General features: G+C 40.9%; 1 protein-coding gene and 1 non-coding gene across 2 annotated transcripts in view; one reads left to right on the forward strand and one right to left on the reverse strand.

Annotated features, from left to right (window-relative positions):
• Positions 1–23,023, reverse strand: part of chrna2b (cholinergic receptor, nicotinic, alpha 2b (neuronal)) — a 47,538-nt gene that overhangs the window by 22,678 nt on the left and 1,837 nt on the right. The gene's annotated exons all lie outside the window — the stretch shown is intronic.
• Positions 2,556–2,638, forward strand: trnal-uaa (transfer RNA leucine (anticodon UAA)). Its single transcript has one exon. It is a non-coding gene; the product is annotated as a tRNA-Leu (tRNA).

A 23,023-nucleotide genomic window follows, 5' to 3' on the forward strand; every position in this document is an offset into this window, starting at 1 on the left:
AAGACTCCTAGGTACTTGAACTCCTCCACTTGGGGCAGGGTCTCCTCCCCAACCCGGAGATGGCACTCCACCCTTTTCCGGGCGAGAACCATGGACTCGGACTTGGAAGTGCTGATTCTCATTCCGGTCGCTTCACACTCGGCTGCGAACCGATCCAGTGAGAGCTGAAGATCCCGGCCAGATGAAGCCAACAGGACCACATCATCTGCAAAAAGCAGAGACCTAATCCCGTGGCCACCAAACCGGAACCCCTCAACGCCTTGACTGCGCCTAGAAATTCTGTCCATAAAAGTTATGAACAGAATCGTTGACAAAGGACAGTCTTGGCGGAGTCCAACCCTCACTGGAAATGTGTTCGATTTACTGCCGGCAATGCGGACCAAGCTCTGGCACTGATCATACAGGGAGCGGACCACCACAATAAGACAGTCCGATACCCCATACTCTCTGAGCACTCCCCAGAGGACTTCCCGAGGGACACGGTCGAATGCCTTCTCCAAGTCTTTTAATGACATTTTTATTCTGAAGCTAACTAATAATGAATAAAATACTTTTTACCATTCTTGACTTCTTGAACAGGTGCGGTATAAAACGGATGGATGGATAAAAATGCATGAGATTTTTTCTATATTTTCAACGTTATTTTTAACACTGATTACCAGTGGAACTATTCATTACTTATTGTGTTGAGCAATGTCAGCTGAAATTTATCTGAGAGCCAGGTGCAGTCATCAAAAGAGCCACATCTGGCTCTAGAGCCATAGGTTCCCTACCCCTGCGCTAGAGGTATACTAGCATACCAGGACCACCAATGTAGGATATCATTTATATGAATTTAAATGTAAATATAGTCAAAAGAAAGCATTCAAATTTTAAGACAAAATTTGCCATTTTTGAGATTACGGTCAAAAAATGGTTGACATGAAGCAAAGCTCTAAAAACGTTTTTGTCACTGCCTGTCAGAGGTGGGTAGTAACGCGCTACATTTACTCCGTTACATCTACTTGAGTAACTTCTGGGATAAATTGTACTTCTTGGAGTAGTTTTTATGCAACATACTTTTACTTTTACTTGAGTATATTTATAGAGAAGAAACGCTACTTTTACTCCGCTCCATTTATCTACATTCAGCTCGCTACTCGCTACTTTTTTATCGATCTGTTAATGTTTGTTTTGGTTTTTCAAAGTAGGAACTGCGCATGCCTGCATTTCACCAATCACATGCAGTCACTAGTGACGTTGGACCAATCAAACAGAGCCAGGCGGTCACATGACCGTGATATGTAAAACCCGACTTAAACATGTTGACAAACTTATTGTGGCGTTACCATTTAGTGGTCAATTGTACAGATTATGTACTGTACTGTGCAATCTATTAATAAAAGTTTCAATCAATCAATCAAAAGTGAAAAGGAAAAAAGACACTTTTTATTTCAACCGTACTTCCCGTCAAAAGCCTAAAGACTGATCGCACAGTTCCTGTCTTCACAATAAAAGCGCCGCTCCATCGCGCCTGTGCTAACAAAATAAGAGTCTCCGAAAGCCAGCGCAAACAAACTAGCAAGCTACGGAGTTTGACGCCAATGTATTTCTTGTAAAGTGTATAAAAACGAATATGGAAGCTGGACAAATAAGATGCCAAAAACCAACGACTTTCATGTGGTATTAGACAGACAGGAGGACTTTTTTTCTCCTCCATTTGAAAACATGGACGTTATCAGCAATACTGTCTGATTCCAATCAATGCAAGTCATCAGAATCAGGTAATAGACCAACTTCTATTCTTGTCTTCATGAAAGATAGGAATCTATATGTTAAACATGCATGTATATTCATTAAAACACCTTTAACATGTCAACAAAAACGGCAAAATAAAGAAATATAGATTATATATAAATGTATGTATGTATGTATATATATATATATATGATATCTGTGTGTATGTATATGATATGTATATGTATGTATATGTATAGATGAGGTAGATCACCTCGACTTGGTCATTTATTCAGCAATTGATTAACGTTGAAAAACTTATTGGGGTGTTACCATTTAGTGGTCAATTGTACGGAATATGTACTGTACTGTGCAATCTACTAATGCAAGTTTCAATCAATCAATCAATCAATCAATCAATCAATGCCTACTGCGCCTATGGTGCTGTTAAGTTATTGTGGCTCAATGTGCCTTAATGTTTTTTATTTTAATGTACTATTATTTAATATATATTATTGTTTTAGTTGCTTAAGAGATAATCCTGGCTCTGAATTTCATTTGCTTGTTGCTATTTTTATGTTTTTGTACATTATTTGTTGCCGTAATTATTAGACGAACAGGTTACTCATCAGTTACTCAGTACTTGAGTAGTTTTTTCACAACATACTTTTTACTTTTACTCAAATAAATATTTGAGTGACTACTCCTTACTTTTACTTGAGTAATAAATCTCTAAAGTAACAGTACTTTTACATGAGTACAATTTCTGAATACTCTACCCACCTCTGCTGCCTGTAGGACATTTTTAAAAATTGCAGGAGTCAGCGAAGATGTCCTGTACCAGGATGGCCGAGTGGTTAAGGCGTTGGACTTAAGATCCAATGGATAAATATCCTCGTGGGTTCAAATCCCACTCCTGGTATTTAAACTATTTACTCTTTACTGTGTGAAGAGGTACAACATAATTCCCAGCCTTCTACATTCTCCCTGGTTGGGCGCATCCTCATCACCAACATCAAAACAGGATTTGGGAACTTTCAATTTATTAAACGTGGATGATTTTTTCTCACTTTAAGAATTCTTTCTTAACCTTCGTCTTGTGTTAGGGTCGGCACCGACCCGTTTTAGTTTTTAACCTTTGTCTTGTGTTAGGGTCGGCACCGACCCGTTTTAGTTTTTAACCTTTGTCTTGTGTTAGGGTCGGCACCGACCCGTTTTAGTTTTTAAATGCATAAAAACACCACATACATTTGTTTTTTTGCATCAAAGCTTTTTGACTTTGTCAGGAACCTCTTTGTCAACAAAATAAAACATTTTAATTTGTTTCACTACATTATAAAATGCTCTGGTAGAAATTATGCCCTTGGTGTTGTTAGGGTCGGTTTCGACCCGGTTATAAAAATAAGATGATGAAGCAATGATACGAGCCAAAACTGAACACACTGACAGCCAGCTCCTCTCCCAATCATGTGAGCTTTAGTGGATTCTCATTTTACCTTGTTATCCTGTACAAAAACAAACAAAAGACGGACACTAAAAGTGTCACTTTTTGCCACTCTGATTTTGTTTTTTTATTAGTTTTGGAACTAGTAATCTATTTCTCTTGGTTTCATTTGCTTCATTGGTTGTTTGTTTGATGTTGGATTTCTGTTGGTGAAGAAAATACTTTTAAGCCTTTTTCTTGAAGTAAATATATATGGGTCGAAATTGACCCGTAACACCATAGATGTTACTATAGTTAACATTTTTAAAATGAAAAAATAAAGAAAACACATTTATTTAAGAGATGTGTTCTAATACCCCTTAGTAATAGTTAGGTAACACAACAACCTTTTTTTATTTATATGATTCTCTTGAGGTTCGTTTTACCATTTTTAAAAATTTAAATCGAGGTCTATACTGACAAAAAAAGGCCCAATGGCCCAAACCAAAAATATTAAAACCAATATTTTCAAAGATAAGGAAGCCTAACAAGGTAACCAAGAGATGAGAAACAAATTGGATGATAGGTAATTGTTTTTAGTGTATTTTACAGCTGATTTAAAACACGGGTCAAAACCGACCCGTTAACATAAGAGATGGTAACAGAAAGCTAACACAAGAGGAAGGTTAAAAACATAAATTCAAGAAACAGAGAAAATCCAGAACAAATTGACATGATAATTTAAACAGTTATTGAACGGAAGAAAAGCTCTGAAGGGCATTATTGAGCAACACGAATAAGACGACCTCTTTGAAGTTTAAGAAGGCTTCTTATTTTAAGACTTTTGTAAAAAAAATATTAGAAAGTCTCTCATGATCAATGTTTTGTTAAAATCCCCCCAAAAATGCAGTTCCCTTTAAGATCCAATGGATAATCATCCTCGTGGTTTTGAAGAGGCACAACATAATGTCCTTCTTTCTACCTTCACTGTGCACATCGGCATGACTGACATGAAAACAGGAGTTGTGAACTTTCAGGGAACTCTCCATCCATTTAAAAGTAAATGTATACCATATTGCAACAAATATAAGTAATGATTATTTCAACAAACAAATTACAGGACACAATTAATAATTTTTGAGATTACAATTTAAAAAATGAGTAACAACAAATGATTGATTGATTGATACTTTTATTAGTAGATTGCACAGTACAGTACATATTCCGTACAATTGACCACTAAATGGTAACACCCGATTAAGTTTTTCAACTTGTTTAAGTCGGGGTCCACGTTAATCAATTCATGGTACAAATATGTATTATCAGCATAATACAGTCATCACACAAGTTAATCATCATAGTATATACATTGAATTATTTACATTATTTACAATCCGGGGGGTGGGATGAGGAGCTTTGGTTGATATCAGAACTTCAGTCATCAACAATTGCATCAACAGAGAAATGTGGACTTTGAAACAGTGTAGGTCTTATTTAGTAGGATATGTACAGCCAGCAGGGAACATAGTGAGTTCAGATAGCATAAGAACAAGTATATACATTAGAAGTATATTTGAGTTGTTTATAATCCGGGGAGATGGGATGTGAATGGAGGAGGGTATTAGTAAAGTGTTGAAGTTGCCTGGAGGTGTTGTTTTAGAGCGGTTTTGAAGGAATATAGAGATGCACTTACTTTTACACCTGCTGGGAGTGCATTCCACATTGATGTGGCATAGAAAGAGAATGAGTAAAGACCTTTGTTAGATCGAAATCTGGGTTTAACGTGGTTTGTGGAGCTCCCCCTGGTGTTGTGGTTATGGCGGTCATAAGGAAGTAATTTGACATGTACTTCGGTATCAAGGAGGTGTAGCGGATTTTATAGACTAGGCTCAGTGCAAGTTGTTTTACTCTGTCCTCCACCCTGAGCCAGCCCACATCTCTGAATAAGTTGTTTGGCAAAACATATAAGACTCAAACAATCAGACAAAATACAATTACTCATAATTGAGATAGGTAATTAAAAATTGAGTGACAGGAGGAAAATCGCAGAATTTTTAATTTTTTTTTTTTGCAGATTGTGATTAAACTGAAGCGTAATTGACAGAAAACAAAAGCTTGGAAAAAGTTGTGTTGCCCTCTTCCAGCATAACAGGATGGCTGAGTGTTTAAGGCGTGGGACTTAAATTCCCTGTACTTCCACCAATGTAGGCTTTTTTTTTTTTTAAATGTATTTTAAAAAAACAGACACATTTTAAGACAAAATTAGCCATTTTGAGATTGCAATCAAAAAAGTAGATACAAATTTTAAAAATGTGTGACAGGAGGAAAAGCTATGGATTTTTTTGTAACCTGTGATTATTATAGCGTGTGACAGATAAAGAAGAAAAGCTTGGACACATTTGTGTAGACCTCTTCTAGCATACCTGAACGGCCAAGTGTGAAAGTGTTTAAATCCCTGTACTTCCACCAATGTAAGATTTTTGGGGAAAAATGTATTTGAAAAAAAAAAAACTGACAAATTTCAAGACCAAATTAGCAATTTTTGAGATTTCAGTCAAAAAAGTAGGTTATGCGAAGAAAAGCTCAGGTAATGTTGTTTGTCACTGCCTGCAGATCTGTTTGCGTAGACCTTGGATATCAGACAACATTTTTAAAATTGCCGGGGTCCCCATTGATGTACCAGGATGGCCGAGTGGTTAAGTCCTTGGATTTAGGGTGCAATGGATAATAATCCTTGTGGGGTTGAACCCCACACCTGGTATTTGAATTATACTTTACTGTGTGAAGATACACAACACGATTACCGTAACATATTATTTTCGGGTCTCCCCATGTCTAGCATTAAAAGATTACAGTTGGTACAAAATGCGGCTGCTGGACTTTTGACAAGAACAAGAAAGTTTGATCATATTACACCTGTACTGGCTCACCTGCACTGGCTTCCTGTGCACTTAAGATGTGACTTTAAGGTTTTACTACTTATGTATGAAATACTACACGGTCTAGCTCCATCCTATCTTGCCGATTGTATTGTACCATATGTCCCGGCAAGAAATCTGCGTTGAAAAGACTCCGGCTTATTAGTGATTCCCAAAGCCCAAAAAAAGTCTGCGGGCTATAGAGCGTTTTCCGTTCGGGCTCCAGTACTCTGGAATGCCCTCCCGGTAACAGTTTGAGATGCTACCTCAGTAGAAGCATTTAAGTCTCACCTTAAAACTCATTTGTATACTCTAGCCTTTAAATAGACCTCCTTTTTAGACCAGTTGATCTGCCGCTTCTTTTCTTTCTCCTATGTCCCCCCCTCCCTTGTGGTCCGGTCCGATGACCATGGATGAAGTACTGGCTGTCCAGAGTCGAGACCCAGGATGGACCGCTCGTCGAGACCCAGGATGGACCGCTCGCCTGTATCGATTGGGGATATCTCTACGCTGCTGATCCGTCTCCGCTTGAGATGGTCTCCTGTGGACGGGACTCTCGCTGCTGTCTTGGATCCGCTTTGAACTGAACTCTCGCGGCTGTGTTGGAGCCACTATGGATTGAACTTTCACAGCATCATGTTAGACCCGCTCGACATCCATTGCTTTCGGTCCCCTAGAGGGGGGTGGGGGGTGGGGGGGGGGGGGGGGGTTGTCCACATCTGAGGTCCTCTCCAAGGTTTCTCATAGTCAGCATTGTCACTGGCGTCCCACTGGATGTGAATTCTCCCTGCCCACTGGGTGTGAGTTATCCTTGCCCTTTTGTGGGTTCTTCCGAGGATGTTGTAGTCGTAATGATTTGTGCAGTCCTTTGAGACATTTGTGATTTGGGGCTATATAAATAAACATTGATTGATTGATTGATTGAACACTATGTCTTCACTTTGTTTAAGCACATTGGCATGACTGGCATGGAAACAGGAGTTGGAAACTTTCAGGAAACTACCCATCCATTTAAAAGTGAATATCTACCCTTATGCAATGAATCCAAGACCTCTTGTCACTGTAATAATTATTTATATGAAACATTTAAAAAAAAAAAAAAAAATCCAGGATGAAATGAATCATTTTTGAGATTACCCAAAAAAAAGGGAGTGACAGGAAGAAAAGCTCTGAAGAAGTTGTTGAGAAATATAAAATATAAAAATAGAAGATGACTTCTTTCAAGTTTAGGACTTTTGACAAGGACAAGAAAGTTTGATCACATTACGCCTGTACTGGCTCACCTACACTGGCTTCCTGTGCACTTAAGATGTGACTTTAAGGTTTTACTAATTACGTATAAAATACTACACGGTCTAGCTCCATCCTATCTTGCCGATTGTATTGTACCATATGTCCCGGCAAGAAATCTGCGTTCAAAGAACTCCGGCTTATTAGTGATTCCCAGAGTCCAAAAAAAGTCTGCGGGCTATAGAGCGTTTTCCGTTCGAGCTCCAGTACTCTGAAATACCCACCCGGTAACAGTTCGAGATGCCACCTCAGTAGAAGCATTTAAGTCTCACCTTAAAACTCATTTGTATACTCTAGCCCTTAAATAAACTCCCTTTTTAAACCAGTTGATCTGCCGTTTCTTTTCTTTTTCTCTTCTGTCCCACTCCCCCTTGTGGAGGGGGTCCGGTCCGGTGGCCATGGATGAAGTACTGGCTGTCCAGAGTCGGGTCCCAGGATGGACCGCTCGCCTGTGTATCGGCTGGGGACATCTCTGGTTGGGCAGTTCCACATGACTGACATGGAAACAGGAGTTGGGAATTTTCAGGGAACGCACCATCCATTTAGAAGTTAACGTCTACCATATTGCAACAAATCTAAAACCGGTTTTCACTTTAAGAATTATTTTTAAGGAACATAATTTCAACAAACCGACAAAATACAGGCCAAAATGAATCATTTTCGAGATTAAAATTTTAAAAATGAGCAACAGGAAGAAAAGCTCCGAAGTCGAAGCAACACATCCATCGATCCATCCATTTTCTACCGCTTATTTCCTTTTGGCGCCTATCTCAGCTACAATCGGGCGGAAGGCGGAGTACACCCTGGACAAGTCGCCACCTCATCGCAGGGCCAACACAGATAGACAGACTACATTCACACTCACATTCACACACTAGGGTCAATTTAGTGTTGCCAATCAACCTATCCCCAGGTGCATGTCTTTGGAAGTGGGAGGAAGCCGGAGTACCCGGAGGGAACCCACGCATTCACGGGGAGAACATGCAAACTCCACACAGAAAGATCCCGAGCCTGGATTTGAACACAGGACTGCAGGACCTTCGTATTGTGAGGCAGACGCACTAACCCCTCTTCCACCGTGAAGCCCGTCGAAGCAACACATATAAGAAAAATAAAAAGACTAAATAAAATAATGCATTTTTGAGATAGGAATTTAGAAAATTAGTTACAGGAGGTAAAGACCTGCATTTTTTGTGGATAGTGATTAAACTAAAGCACATGTGCCAGCAAAAAAAAGTTGGATGGCCGAGTGTTTAAAGGCCTACTAAAACCCACTACTACCGACCACGCAGTCTGATAGTTTATATATCAATGATGAAATATTAACATTGCAACACATGCCAATACGGCCGGTTTAGTTTACTAAATTACAATTTAAAATTTCCCACAAAGTATCCTGTTGAAAACGTCACGGAATGATGACGCGTGCTTGTGACGTTATTGGTTGTAGCGGACATTTTATCCCGGCACCACACACGGCTAAAAGTCGTCCGATTTAATCGCATAATTACACAGTATTTTGGACATCTGTGTTGCTGAATCTTTTGCAATTCGTTCAATTAATAATGGATACCAAAAAGAAGAATGCATTTGGTGGAAAGCGGTGGATTTGGGCCGGCTGGAGCAACACAAACGCAGCCGGTATTTCTTTGTTTGTTGTGAAGCTTTAATATGGAAAACAGAGCGGTCAAGCCAACATGTTTCTCTACCACATGTCAACCGGCAGGTTTCGGTGAGAAAATTGTGGTAATAAGTTGGCTCTTACCGTAAACATGAGAGGACCTTGTGTTGTTCTTCCTGCAGCTGTGACTTTCTTGGCTCCTCCATGGCTTCACTCAGAGACACTGGCGGTCTCCACACCCACCCCTCCGACTTTCAGGTATGACTTTATAATCTCACTAAAACACTAGTAACACAATAATCAGATAAGGGATTTTCCAGAATTATCCTAGTAAATGTGTCTAATAACATCTGAATTGCTCCCACTGCCCTGGTCTTTGTTTTTGTTTTTTTGTTTTTTGTCCTTCACTCTCACTATCCTCATCCACAAATCTTTCATCCTCACTCCAATTAATGGGGAAATTTTCGCTTTCTCGGTCAGAATCGATCGCGCTGCTGGTTGTCATGATTGTAATCAATGTGCGTATTTGAAGAGCCCTCACACCGGTGACATCACATGCACATCGGCTTCTACTTCCGGTACAGACAAGGCTTTTTTATTAGCGACCAAAAGTTGCGAACTTTATCGTCGATGTTGTCTACTAAATCCTTTCAGCAAAAATATGGCAATATCGCGAAATGATCAAGTATGACACATAGAATGGACCTGCTATCCCCGTTTAAATAACACAATCTCATTTCAGTAGGCCTTTAAGGTGTTGCGACTTAAAATCCCTGTACTTTCACCAATGCAAGATGATTTTTTGGGGGGAAAAAATATTTTAGAAAAACAGACACATTTTAAGACAAAATTAGCCATTTTTGAGATTGCAGTCAAAAAAGTAAGTGACGTGAAGAAAAGCTCTGAAAAAGTTGTTTGTCACTGTATGCAGGTCTGTGTGTGTAGACCTCGAATATCAGACAACATTTTTAAAATTGCCAGAGTCCATGTTGATATACCGGGGTGGCTGAGTGAATAAGGAGTTGGACTCAAGATACGCAAATACGGTATTAGCTTTCACTGTTATGCTGATGACACCCAACTCTATGCCCTCCCGGTAACAGTTCGAGATGCTACCTCAGTAGAAGCATTTAAGTCTCACCTTAAAACTCATCTGTATACTCTAGCCTTTAAATAGACCTCCTTTTTAGACCAGTTGATCTGCCGCTTCTTTTCTTTCTCCTATGTCCCCCCCTCCCTTGTGGAGGGGGTCCGGTCCGATGGACCGCTCGTCGGGACCCAGGATGGACCGCTCGCCTGTATCGGTTGGGGACATCTCTACGCTGCTGATCCGCCTCCGCTTGAGATGGTTTCCTGTGAAAGAGACTCTTGCTGCTGTCTTGGATCCGCTTGAACTGAACTCTCGCGGCTGTGTTGGAGCCACTATGGATTGAACTTTCACAGTATCATGTTAGACCCGCTCGACATCCATTGCTTTCGGTCCCCTAGAGGGGGGGCGGGGGGGTTGCCCACATCTGAGGTCCTCTCCAAGGTTTCTCATAGTCAGCATTGTCACTGGCGTCCCACTGGATGTGAATTCTCCCTGCCCACTGGGTGTGAGTTTTCCTTGCCCTTTTGTGGGTTCTTCCGAGGATGTTGTAGTCGTAATGATTTGTGCAGTCCTTTGAGACATTTGTGATTTGGGGCTATATAAATAAACATTGATTGATTGATTGAAGATCCAATGTATGATAATATTCCTGATATTTGAACTAGAGTGACAGGAAGAAAAGCTAAACGTTTTTTTTTTTTAATTATTTTTTAGAAAACCGAAATGTGTGTGACAAGGGAAAAAAAGCTTGGAAAAAGTCATGTGGCACCAAGTAGCTAACCCTGGATTTTCACTGGATGTGTAACAGAAGCCATCTGCCGTTCAGCCATCCCCACCCACCTGTTCTGCTACAGCGCCGTCATGCAGTGAAATAGCGTAATGATGGTTCTTTGGTCAAAATGTTGGATGGATTATGTTTTACAGCTCCGTCTAATAGCTAAAGATCCGTGGGTAAATAATGAAAACCCAATACGTTGGTAGTTTTTAGCACTTCTATAGCAAGATATAAGTTAGAACTTAACTCTACTTTATATTAGAAATGGCAACAGCGGAGGATGAATGTCCCATAACAGGAAGACAGAGAAAAAGAAGACTGCGGCATCCACACGGACTACAATGGCGGAGGTATGCAAATATTCAGGACTTATGAAGATCTCAAATACAGATCAGCAGGTAGCAGAAGGTAAGAAAAGTGGGTTTTGCATAGTATTGTGAAACAAAACGCCAGATCATATGTCTGCTAATGGGTAGTCATGTTAGCTTGATTTCAGCTATGGTGTCATTTTGATAACTGTTTTGTTGATAATATATAGGCTGACCATATTCTGAAATCCCAAAAAGAGGACACACATACGTTTGCCAAGGTGAAAATTTGCCAATGATACTCGAATTTGCTTTATAAATGATATATTTATTTGACTAAAGAGTTTTTTTCTCCTCTGTTGACAGTAGTGTTAGTGCTACAAATTTTCAAAATGGGGGTCCCCATCAAGTCATAACAATGGGGTCCCACAGTAAATTCTTGGGGTCCCACTTTTAGGTAAGCGTTTTGAAAAAAATATACAAACATATGCTTTATCCTGTTATATCTCATATTATATATTGTGTTTTGGAAAAAGGTTGTCATAAATGCTCCTTAGCTTGGGTACGGCGTGGCGCATTGGGAGAGTGGCCGCGTGCCACCCGAGGGTCCCTGGTTCAATCCCCACCTAGTACCAACCTCATCACGTCCATTGTGTTCTGACGGGTGCTGGTTAGAACCTTGCATGGCAGCTCGAACTTGCTTTATAAATGATATATTTATTTCACTAAAGAGTTTTTTTCTCTGTTGACAGAAGTGTTAGTGCTACAAATTTTCAAAATGGGGGTCCCCATCAAGTCATAAAAATGGGGTCCCACAGTAAATTCTTGGGGTCCCACTTTTAGGTAAGCGTTTTGAAAAAAATATCTAAACATATGCTTTATCCTGTTATAGCTCAACTTGAACATCCTCCAAGTTTATTGATTCCATCATTTATGCCAGGAGTCGTAGCATTCTGCCAGAGAGGTTAAGGTGTTGGAGTTAAGAGCCAATGGATTTAAGTCCTTGTGAATTCAAGCCCCAATCCCAATATCTGCATTTTTACAATCAGGCTTTTAGTTGTGATAACCGAGAGTTCGTATCTTGACTGTCCTGCCATTAGAGTGTGTTCATGTTTATTCAGGTAGTTTACACCAGTCAGTGGCTGAGCAATTAGGGATGAGGCTAACATTCCAGATACACAAAATTCAACTCTGTAAAACATCCCACTACCAGTGGGGGGGGGTCATGGTTGCTTAGTCAAGGCCACTTCATAGCCTGACCAAGGATGGGTGACACATAGGAGGCCAATGTTGTGTCCTAAATGAAATGCAGCGAGTAACCTGAGGCTAGCATGCAAATGTCTTGATGTGATTTATTGTTCATGCTAATTGCCTCGCTAGAGGGCTTTTAGAGGGTCGGGGCTCAAGTGTACCAAACAAGTGCACAAGGTGCTGAATTTATGATTGGCTTCACTCCCTTATGTCAGTTTAGTACACACACACATGCACATTACTCTCTGAAGAAACAGATTTTATATTTTAGAACAAATGGGATGGAAATTGTGTGAAGCGGCCGGAATGAGAATCAGCACCTCCAAATCCGAGTCCATGGTTCTCTCCCGGAAAAGGGTGGAGTGCCATCTCCGGGTTGGGGAAGAGACCCTGCCCCAAGTGGAGGAGTTCAAGTACCTAGGAGTCTTGTTCACGAGTGGGGGAAGAGTGGATCGTGAAATCGACAGGCGGATCGGTGCGGCGTCTTCAGTAATGCGGACGTTGTACCGATCCGTTGTGGTGAAGAAGGAGCTGAGCCGGAAGGCAAAGCTCTCAATTTACCGGTCGATCTACGTTCCCATCCTCACCTATGGTCATGAGCTTTGGGTCATGACCAAAAGGATAAAATCACGGGTACAAGCGGCCCAAATGAGTTTCCTCCGCCGTGTGGCGGGGCTCTCCCTTAGAGATAGGGTGAGAAGCTCTGCCATCCGGGAGGAACTCAAAGTAAAGCCGCTGCTCCTTCACATCGAGAGGAGCCAAATGAGGTGGTTCGGGCATCTGGTCAGGATGCCACCCGAACGCCAACCGGTAGGAGGCCACGGGGAAGACCCAGGACACGTTGGGAAGACTACGTCTCCCGGCTGGCCTGGGAACGCCTCGGGATCCCCCGGGAAGAGCTAGACGAAGTGGCTGGGGAGAGGGAAGTCTGGGCTTCCCTGCTTAGGCTGCTGCCCCCGCGACCCGACCTCGGATAAGCGGAAGAAGATGGATGGATGGATGGATGGGATGGAAATTAGATTAAACACAAAACAGAGTGGGAGCTGGATCACCTCCTGACATCTTGCTGAAAAAAAAAATTGGTTTAGAAGATAGAATCTTCAGCTTCTCAACCACCTGATGCTTATACAGTAAAAACTTAGGCATCAAAAAGAGGCACACCTATTATTAAAAAACTGCATGACTTAGATTTACTTTGGTACAAACTACAAAACTCCTGTTATTTTTTGTATTTTTTTTTTTTTTTTACAAAAAACAAGTGATAAATAGAAATTCATTAAATTACAAATGTACTTGTTTTTGTGAACAAACGTATACAAAAATAAAAGAATAAAAAATGCAATAAAAGTACCAAATAATTATCATAACAAGCCAAATGGTAAAAAAAAATAAACCAAATCAAATAATAAAAATAGTAAAAAAATTAAAAAAAACTGCAAACCTGATAAACATGTAAAAAAACAACAACAGCAAACAATTAAAAAATGTTACTAAAAGTATTGAAATGAAATTAAGTGGTAATACAAAATTAAAATAATGATAAATGCTAATAAACAAAATGAAAATGGACAAATGGGAAATGCCTAAATAATTAAAACAATAATAGAAATAAATCATAAAAAAAAAATAAAAGCCAAAAATTGTACCACAATGTTTCCTACAATACTTTTTTATTAGTGCTGTAAAACGAATAAAACAGACCGAGTAAGTATTTGTGATCTATAATTTATCTAATCTTTTTTTTTTCATCCCACCCAAAATACTAAGAAATATGCTCAGTTTAAAGGAGATTCATTTAAATACGTTACATTTTGTAACCAAAACGTAGTGGCTTTATGAAGTCATTTTTGTTCTTTAATGGACTTGAAAATTTGCTGTCTGTTTTATTTACTACAATAAAACATCTGGCCATACAAAGTGCTGAAGTATATTAAACAGAAAAACAATAACAATTTTCTTAGCAATATGTATTAATAGGGGTATTTGCTTCAGATAATGTAAATATATGTATATATATATATATATATATATATATATATATATATATATATATATATATATATATATATATATATATATATATATATATATGTGTGTGTGTGTGTGTGTATTTACAGAGCTGGCATATAAACGTAAATTAGTACAAAATCATCTCATGTGTTAAACCTTGTTTAGTAATAGGATGCAAGTGAGTAGATTTTATTGATGTGTTTTTCACAGATAAAAATCACAGTTACATTTAAAAACAGCAATTATGTAAAAACAACAAAGGCAACATTATAAAAAGGAATACAAATGTTAAAAAGTCCATTAACAAAAAAGCTTTTCTGAAAAGCGAAGTCTTGAAATATTTTGTAAAATAGTCAACACAGTCAAACTCACGGAAAGACTGGTGCTAGTCCTTCCATAGTCCAGGGCAGGAGTCGGCAACCCTAAAAGTCGAAAGAGCCAAATTGGACCAAAAAATAGAAAATAAAGTCTGTGTGGAGACGCAAAAAAATAAAAGTTTTATATAAGCGTTATAATGAAGACAACACATGATGTAAGTGTCTTTAATAGCTATATTAGCCAAAGGCTGACGCAAATCTTCGTTGACAGAAATTTAGTTTTGGAATTCTTATTCTACGCTGTGGATGGTCTCCAACCCGGATCCCCTCCTGCGTCACTGACACCACACACTCTGGTCAGTGGGTACACTTTGGTTTAATGTTTTCCCCCACTTTTTACAGCTTGATCAACTCACTCATACAGTCTCTTGGCTTTTCAGCTCAATCAATAATCACTAAATGTCTTTGGCTCTCCACTCCTCCGTCCGTCCGTCTCTCCCTCCTGCCGAGAGAGAAAGTTGCCCACGGCCATCTGACCACCCGGCCTGTGAACCACGCGGAAGTTGTACGGCTGTAGTGCCAGGTACCACCGGGTGATCCTCGCGTTGGTATCCCTCATGCGGTGGAGCCACTGGAGCGGTTTGTGGTCCGAGTAGAGACTGAAGACGCGCCCCAACAGGTAGTAGCGGAGGGCCCCGACCGCCCACCGTGCTGTACCTTGCCTCCCGGTCTGAGAGCTTCCGGCTGGGGTACAATACGGGGCAGTCGACGCCCTCCACCTGCTGGGACAGTACCTCCTCCTGTCCGCCTGCAGACAAAAAGGGATCTCAAAGTTAGGCATGTGCAACACCGGCTCCTCAAAGAGTGCTTTCTTTACCTTCTCAAATCCCCGCTAGCTCTGCTCCGTCCACTGGGCCAGTTCTGGAGCACCCTTTCGGGGGGGGTCAGTCAATGGGCCAGTCAAGTCCGCGAACCGAGGAATGAACCGGCGGTGGTATCCCGTCAGCCCCAGGAACTGCATCACCTCCTTTTTAGTCTTGGGAGGTGAGCAGGCGGCGATCGCTGCTGTTTTATCCACCTGCGGCGTTTTGGCACCAACAACTGAGTGCATTCCTTCCCGGTTTGCGTGTCACGGCCCACTCAGTACATCACTGAAAAATGTGGGAATACCCGCGCTTTCCCCGGGCGCACCGGCTGACCGTCAATAAAGTCGACCTGGTCCCAGGCCTCGGGCAAGGTTTCCTCACGGGACTGCTCGAGTGGAAAGTCCTCCGTACGTGGCCATCGAGGAGCCGGGGGCGCCTCCCGCGAAGCCCCAACCGGTTCCCGCTCGGCACTCCCGGATGAAGCCGTGCCGCCGCTAAGAACGGCGCGTATACCCCCCTCGCCTACTGTCCGTGAACGCACCCCCACACAATATGCCAATAAAAGATTAAATCCCGGCCAATTCGTCCCGAAAATTACGGGGTGCGTGAGTTGCGCGCTTACGGCAACTTTAACCTTATGCTTTGTTAGGAAGGGTGTTAGGCAGTGGGCAGCCGCATGCGTGGCATATCAGCGCGCCAAGGTCCACCGGCCCTTGAACCATTTCTGATTCTGGCCAGGCGGTTTGACCGCGTGCATGTAGATTTAGTTGGCCCCCTACCTTCGTTGCAGGGTTATACACACTTGCTAACGATGGTAGATCGTAGTACCAGATGGCCAGAAGCGGTTCCTCTTTCCTTCAGTGCCTCTGTAGACGTTGCCCGTGCGTTTCTGTCGGCCAGGGTTGCGTGTTTTGGCACGCCATCCAATATCACCTCGGACAGGGGATCCCAATTTGTGTCGGAGCTTTGGTCAGCGTTGGCGCAGTCATTGGCCTACCATCCGCAAGCTAACGGCTTATGTGAACGTTGTCACCGGTCGCTTAAAGCGGCTCTGCGTGCGACGCTCGTGGATAGCAATTGGGTTGACCGTTTGCCTTGGGTTATGCTCGGGTTGCGCTCTGCTCCTAAAGAGCGGCCCCCGCTGAATTGGTGTTTGGTCAACCACTTCGCGTTCCGGGAGAGTTTTTACCTGAGGGTTGTGCCCCGCGATCATTTTCCTTTTTGCTGAGGGAGTCCTTGGCTCCTGGCCCGGTCCACCACTATATCCCTAAGTCGTTCGTGCCATCGGAGCTTAAGAATGCCCGTTTTGTCTTCGTACGTCATGACGACCACCCTCCAACCCTCCAACCCCCTTACAATGGCCCATTTAGGGTTCTGGAACGCGGTCCTAAAGTTTTTGTGCTGGATATGGGCGGGCGCAGGGAATGCGTTTCGTTAGACAGACTCAAGCCGGCGCATTGTGTTGCAGGTGAGGAAATACTGCCGGGCCAAGTCCCCCACCGAGGTCGCCCTCCAAACTCTGTTAGGATTGAATGTCCTTCGCCTCCACCCGGCCCTGATATTGGTTCTTCCCCACAAGGTACACCCGTTTCCCCGCGGGATGGGCATTGTACCCGTTACGGCAGGCGAGTGAGGCCCCCTGTTATGTTTTCCCCATAACTTGCTGTCTGGGTGTTCGGGGAGGAGGGGGGGGGGGGGCACTAGGACCATGCTCTCACTGAGCAGAATGGGTGTGGTTTGTGTCTTTCAGGGACACACTTTAAAAGTGCATGTTGTGTTGTGTTTGATTCATTTTCATGTTGGCAGTCTATGAATAAAGACATGAAAGAAACAACGCTCCGTTTCTTGCATTTGCCACAATATACACATTTATCGTTAAAAATGTGATGTATATTATGTGTGTTTGGGTCCCTTTTTTTCAGGAACACTAATACTGAAAGTCACAACGTCCGATAGAATTCTAAAGAAGTTATAACAGACCACCTCAAAAAACGGAATGGAATTTTTTTGTTTTTTTACTGCATGGGACACCCAAAATGCCCATCCATCCATCTTCTTCCCCTTATCCGAGGTTGGGTCGCGGGGGCAACAGCCTAAGTAGGGAAACCCAGACTTCCCTCTCCCCAGCCACTTCGTCTAGCTCTTCCCGGGGGATCCCGAGGCGTTCCCAGGCCAGCTGGGAGACATAGTCTTCCCAACGTGTCCTGGGTCTTCTCCGTGGCCTCCTACCGGTTGGACGTGCCCTAAACACCTCGGGTGGCATCCTGACCAGATGCCCGAACCACCTCATCTGGCTCCTCTCGATGTGGAGGAGCAGCGGCTTTACTTTGAGCTCCTCCCGGATGGCAGAGCTTCTCACCCTATCTCTAAGGGAGAGCCCCGCCACACGGCGGAGGAAACATTTCGCCCGCTTGTACCCGCGATCTTATCCTTTCGGTCATGACCCAAAGCTCATGACCATAGGTGAGGGTGGGAACGTAGATCGACCGGTAAATTGAGAGCTTTGCCTTCCGGCTCAGCTCCTTCTTCACCACAACGGATCGGTACAACGTCCGCATTACTGAAGACGCCGCACCGATCCGCCTGTCGATCTCACGATCCACTCTTCCCTCACTCGTGAACAAGACTCCTAGGTACTTGAACTCTTCCACTTGGGGCAGGGTCTCCTCCCCAACCCGGAGATGGCATTCCACCTTTTTCCGGGCAAGAACCATGGACTCGGACTTGGAGGTGCTGATTCTCATTCCGGCCGCTTCACACTCGGCTGCAAACCGATCCAGTAAGAGCTGAAGATTTTATCAGTAGATTTGTTTAAAACTAAAATGTAAAAAAACATGGTAAGTTTTAATAATTTCACCTTGTATTTTGTTGTAAATGGACTTGTCCAGGGTGTACGCCACCTTCCACCCGAATGCAGCTGAAATAGGCTCCAGCGACCCCCGCAACCCCAAAAAAGGGACAAGCGGTAGAAATGGATGGATGTAAAAACAGTACTGATGTTTTTACGAATAAAAAAAGGCAGCTCAGTTGCCAGAATTTTACTGTAAGATTAACATTTAACATTAACATCGGGACGGCGTGGCGCAGTGAGAGAGTGGCCGTGCGCAACCCGAGGGTCCCTGGTTCAATTCCCACCTAGTACCAACCTCGTCACGTCCGTTGTGTCCTGAGCAAGACACTTCACCCTTGCTCCTGATGGGTGCTGGTTGGTGCCTTGCATGGCAGCTCCCTCCATCAGTGTGTGAATGTGTGTGTGAATGGGTAAATGTGGAAGTAGTGTCAAAGCGCTTTGAGTACCTTGAAGGTAGAAAAGCGCTATACAAGTACAACCCATTTTTTATTATTATTTTTTTTAATTGTAAATAAAATAACTGCAATTTTACAGTAATATTTTGGCACCTGAGCTGCCAGTTTTTTTTTTTGTTTGTTTTTTACTATAAATCAACAACTGTAGATTTTTCGGTGTGAATTCCAAAACTGCACCGCAGTTTATTACAATAAAAAAGTATATATTTTTTTAATTTAGCAAAAGTGCTACTAAAAAGCACAGGGAATTTCACAATTTTACCATGAAATCTATTGCTACTTTTACATTGCACAATTTTAAGGATAACTTGCTTTGATATGATTATTATTAGTATTCATTTCTATTTAAAAAAATGTTTGAATGTTTGATCATACATTTGTGCATAATTAGACAATATTTAAGTGAACATAATTTGATATTAGTCAAGTCAAGTCAAGTCAGCTTTATTTGTCAATTTCTTTGCATGTAAAGACATACAAAGGAATCGAAATTTTGTTTTCTCACTCTCCCATGCGTAGACAAAAAGAAAAGAAAACACAACAGTAAAGTGCAACGTGAATATGTCTATCTACTAAAGTGACAATATATATAGTTCCTGTTGTTTTTAAATAGGATAAGGCTGTAAACAATGAGTGTTTCATCAGTAGTGCAAATACTTATGATATAATTAGCAGCAGATGTGTGCAATTCTGCATAGTCATTTTTCTGTGGGTCACGGGGTTTAGAGTTCAGGTTGTTCCGGGGAGAAGGATTTTTTTTACATGGGGTATTTGTATTTTTTGTCTCCCAAAATAGAAAAAAAGAAAACATTTAGTAGGAAAAATACAGTACTTTATTGATGCATATTATTTCCAAGCTTTGGAGGGCCAAATAAAATGAAGTGGCCCAAAGGGCTTATGTTTGACACCTGTGCTTAAGGCACTTGTGTTGGCGTTGAAGCCCAGAACATTGGACTTTCCATCACTTTATGTAAAAAAAAAAGAAAAAAAAAAGATGTTTTAGCAGTCAGAAGTGTTTTGTATAGTTATTAGGGACGGCGTGGCGCAGTGGGGAAGTGGCCGTGCGCAACCCGAGGGTCCCTGGTTCAAATCCCACCTAGTACCAACCTCGTCACGTCCGTTGTGTCCTGAGCAAGACACTTCACCCTTGCTCCTGATGGGTGCTGGTTGGCCCCTTGCATGGCAGCTCCCTCCATCAGTGTGTGAATGTGTGGGTGAATGGCTAAATGTGGAAGTAGTGTCAAAACCCATTTATTAGTAATATTATGATATATATTTATATATATTCCTCTGTCAAGTGGCAGGTTTTTCTTAGCGGTAGGGACTCACGGTCTTCCCCGTGGATTCCTACCAGTCGGATGTGCCATAAACACCTCCTCTCCTGAGCAGCCTGAACCACCTCATCCGGCTCCTCTCAATAAGGAGCAGCAGCTTACTTTAACTCCTTCCAATGACAGAGCGTCTCACTCAAGGTTCCTACGCCACGTGAATTTGATTAAAGAAACTCACATTTTTTTCCGCGCGGACGACTCTTTATGCATACACATAAATTGTATTACCCGTACACACAAATGTTATTTCCCACACGACTCTTTAACGGCAGAAAAGTAGCAAAAAGTCATACGTAAAAAGACAGCAAATCGAGGTTTCCTGCTACACACAAATCCGAATACGGACACACATTTTTTTTTTTTACCTCGAAATACGGACAAACAGATTTTTTTTTTTTTTTTACCCACAGACAAATTATAATACATATATAGACGGAATAGAAATTGAAAGAGTAAATGAAACTACATTTCTAGGTATAATGATTGATGATAAATTGAACTGGAAATCTCATGTAAAAAAATAAACAACATAAAGTTGCAAGAAATACATCAATAATGAATAAAGCCAAATATGTTCTAGACCAAAAATCACTTTATATTCTCTACTGCTCACTAGTGTTGCCATATCTGAGTTACTGTGTAGAAATATGGGGAAATAATTACAAAAGTACACTTCATTCACTAACAGTGTTACAAAAAAAGATCAGTTAGAATAATACATAATGTTGGATATAGAGAACATATTTATTTATTGAATCAAAGATACTGAAATTCCACGACATAGTGGGATTGCAAACAGCTAAGATTATACACAAAGCAAACTATAACCTGCTTCCCAAGAATATACAACAATTCTTCTCAACAAAAGAAGAGAAATATAATCTTAGAGAAAAATGTAATTTAAAACATTTGTATGCACGTACAACACTTAAAACCTTCAGTATATCAGTATGTGGAATTAAATTATGGAATGGATTAAGCAAAGCAATCAAACAATGTACTAATATGATCCACTTCAAGAAACTCTTCAAACTGGAAGTGTTTACAAAGTACAAAAATGAAGAACCATGATAAACATTCTGATTTTACTCACTCATTCATTCTCAAAATAATCTGATTTATCTCATCGTATGGATTAAAATTTAAGCAATTATTTATTTATTTATTTATTTGTATTGTGATTACTTATTACTTATGGAGTATATATTGTGAATACATTGAGAACAGGAAGTGAACAAAAGTTTTAGCAACTGTTATGTAAAGAAAAGGGGTAGGATTAAATAAGCTCTGCTTCTTCCTCCTCCTTTTCGAACATGTTGAAAAGAGAAACTGGAAATTGTGATGTATCATGTTGTATGCTTGCATGTTCGAAATAAACTCAAACTCAAACTCAAACTCAAACTCAAATACGGACAGACACACTGGTGTCAAACTTAAGGCCAGATGTGACCTACCATTTCATTTTATTTGGCCCTCAAAAGCCTGGAAATAATATGTATTGATAAAGTACTGTAACTTGTCGTACAAAATGTAGTCTTTCTTTCTATTTTGGGAGGAAAAAAAAATGTATGTGCTCCATGTAATCGCAAATTATGCCAACTTAAATATTGTCGAATTCTGCAGAAATATATGATTAAACATTCAAACTATTTTTTAAATAGAAATACAAGTAAATACTAATAATAATGATTTCAAAGCAGGTTGTCCATCAAATTGTGCAATGTAAAAGTAGCAATAGATTTCATGGTAAAATTGTGAAATTCCTTGTGGTTTTTACAGCATTTTTCTTTAAGTGAAAAAAACAGTACTTTTTTTTTAACTGTAATAAGGTGTGGTGTCGTTTTGGCATTTACAGTAATACACCAACAAATATACAGTTGTTGATTTGCGATAAAAAAATACATTAAAAAAAATTGGCAGCTTGGTGCCAAAATTTTACTGTAAAATTGCAGTTTTTTTCTTCACAGTAAAACATTTATGTATATTTTACAGTCAAATTCTGGCAACCTAGCTGCCTTTTTTTTTTTTACCATAAAAACAGCTATACTGCTTTTCCATTTACAGTAATATAAACTAGTTTTGAAGTGAAATTATTGCAATTTACCATGTTTTTTTTACATTTTAGTTTAAAAAAATCTACTAATAAAATGCATAAAACAATTGAGAAATAATAGTATTCATAACATAATTGCGATGTGGCCCTCAGTGAAAACGACTTTGACACTTCTGACTTATAACATGCACACTCTGATTACACACTAAAATATTGAGATACAGACACACACATAAGTACACAAACAAACAAATCCATGAATTGGATTACAGATTGAGATACGCATACATTTTGCTAAAATAGTACTTCCATAAATTGTGCTCTGATTTTTAAAATCCATCCATCCATCCATTTTCTACCGCTTATTCCCTTTGGGGTCGCGGGAGTACAATCAAATTGGAGGCGCCACCTGATCGCAGATCCTGATTTTAAATATAACGTATATATCCTTGAACATGTAATATATCACTATATTGATTTTGAATACTATGTACCGGTACACATTATTTTGCATGTAATCTATCACTATATCCATGCACAGATGTGGTATTAAACTAGGCCTGGGCAAACTATGGCCCGAGGGCCGCGTGCAGCCCGTTAAGCTTTTCAATCTGGCCCGTCGGACACTACCGAAACATTTTTTTAGTTTTTTAAGATGGAAACTGTAGCTGCCATTGTTATGTGCAGTGATGTGCAGTAAGTCACAGCAGCTCAGACGAGGCACCAAGCAGTGTGGGTGGGGAGCATT

The sequence above is a fragment of the Nerophis ophidion genome, linkage group LG24, assembly GCF_033978795.1.
Source record: "Nerophis ophidion isolate RoL-2023_Sa linkage group LG24, RoL_Noph_v1.0, whole genome shotgun sequence".
Taxonomy (NCBI): Eukaryota; Metazoa; Chordata; class Actinopteri; order Syngnathiformes; family Syngnathidae; genus Nerophis; species Nerophis ophidion.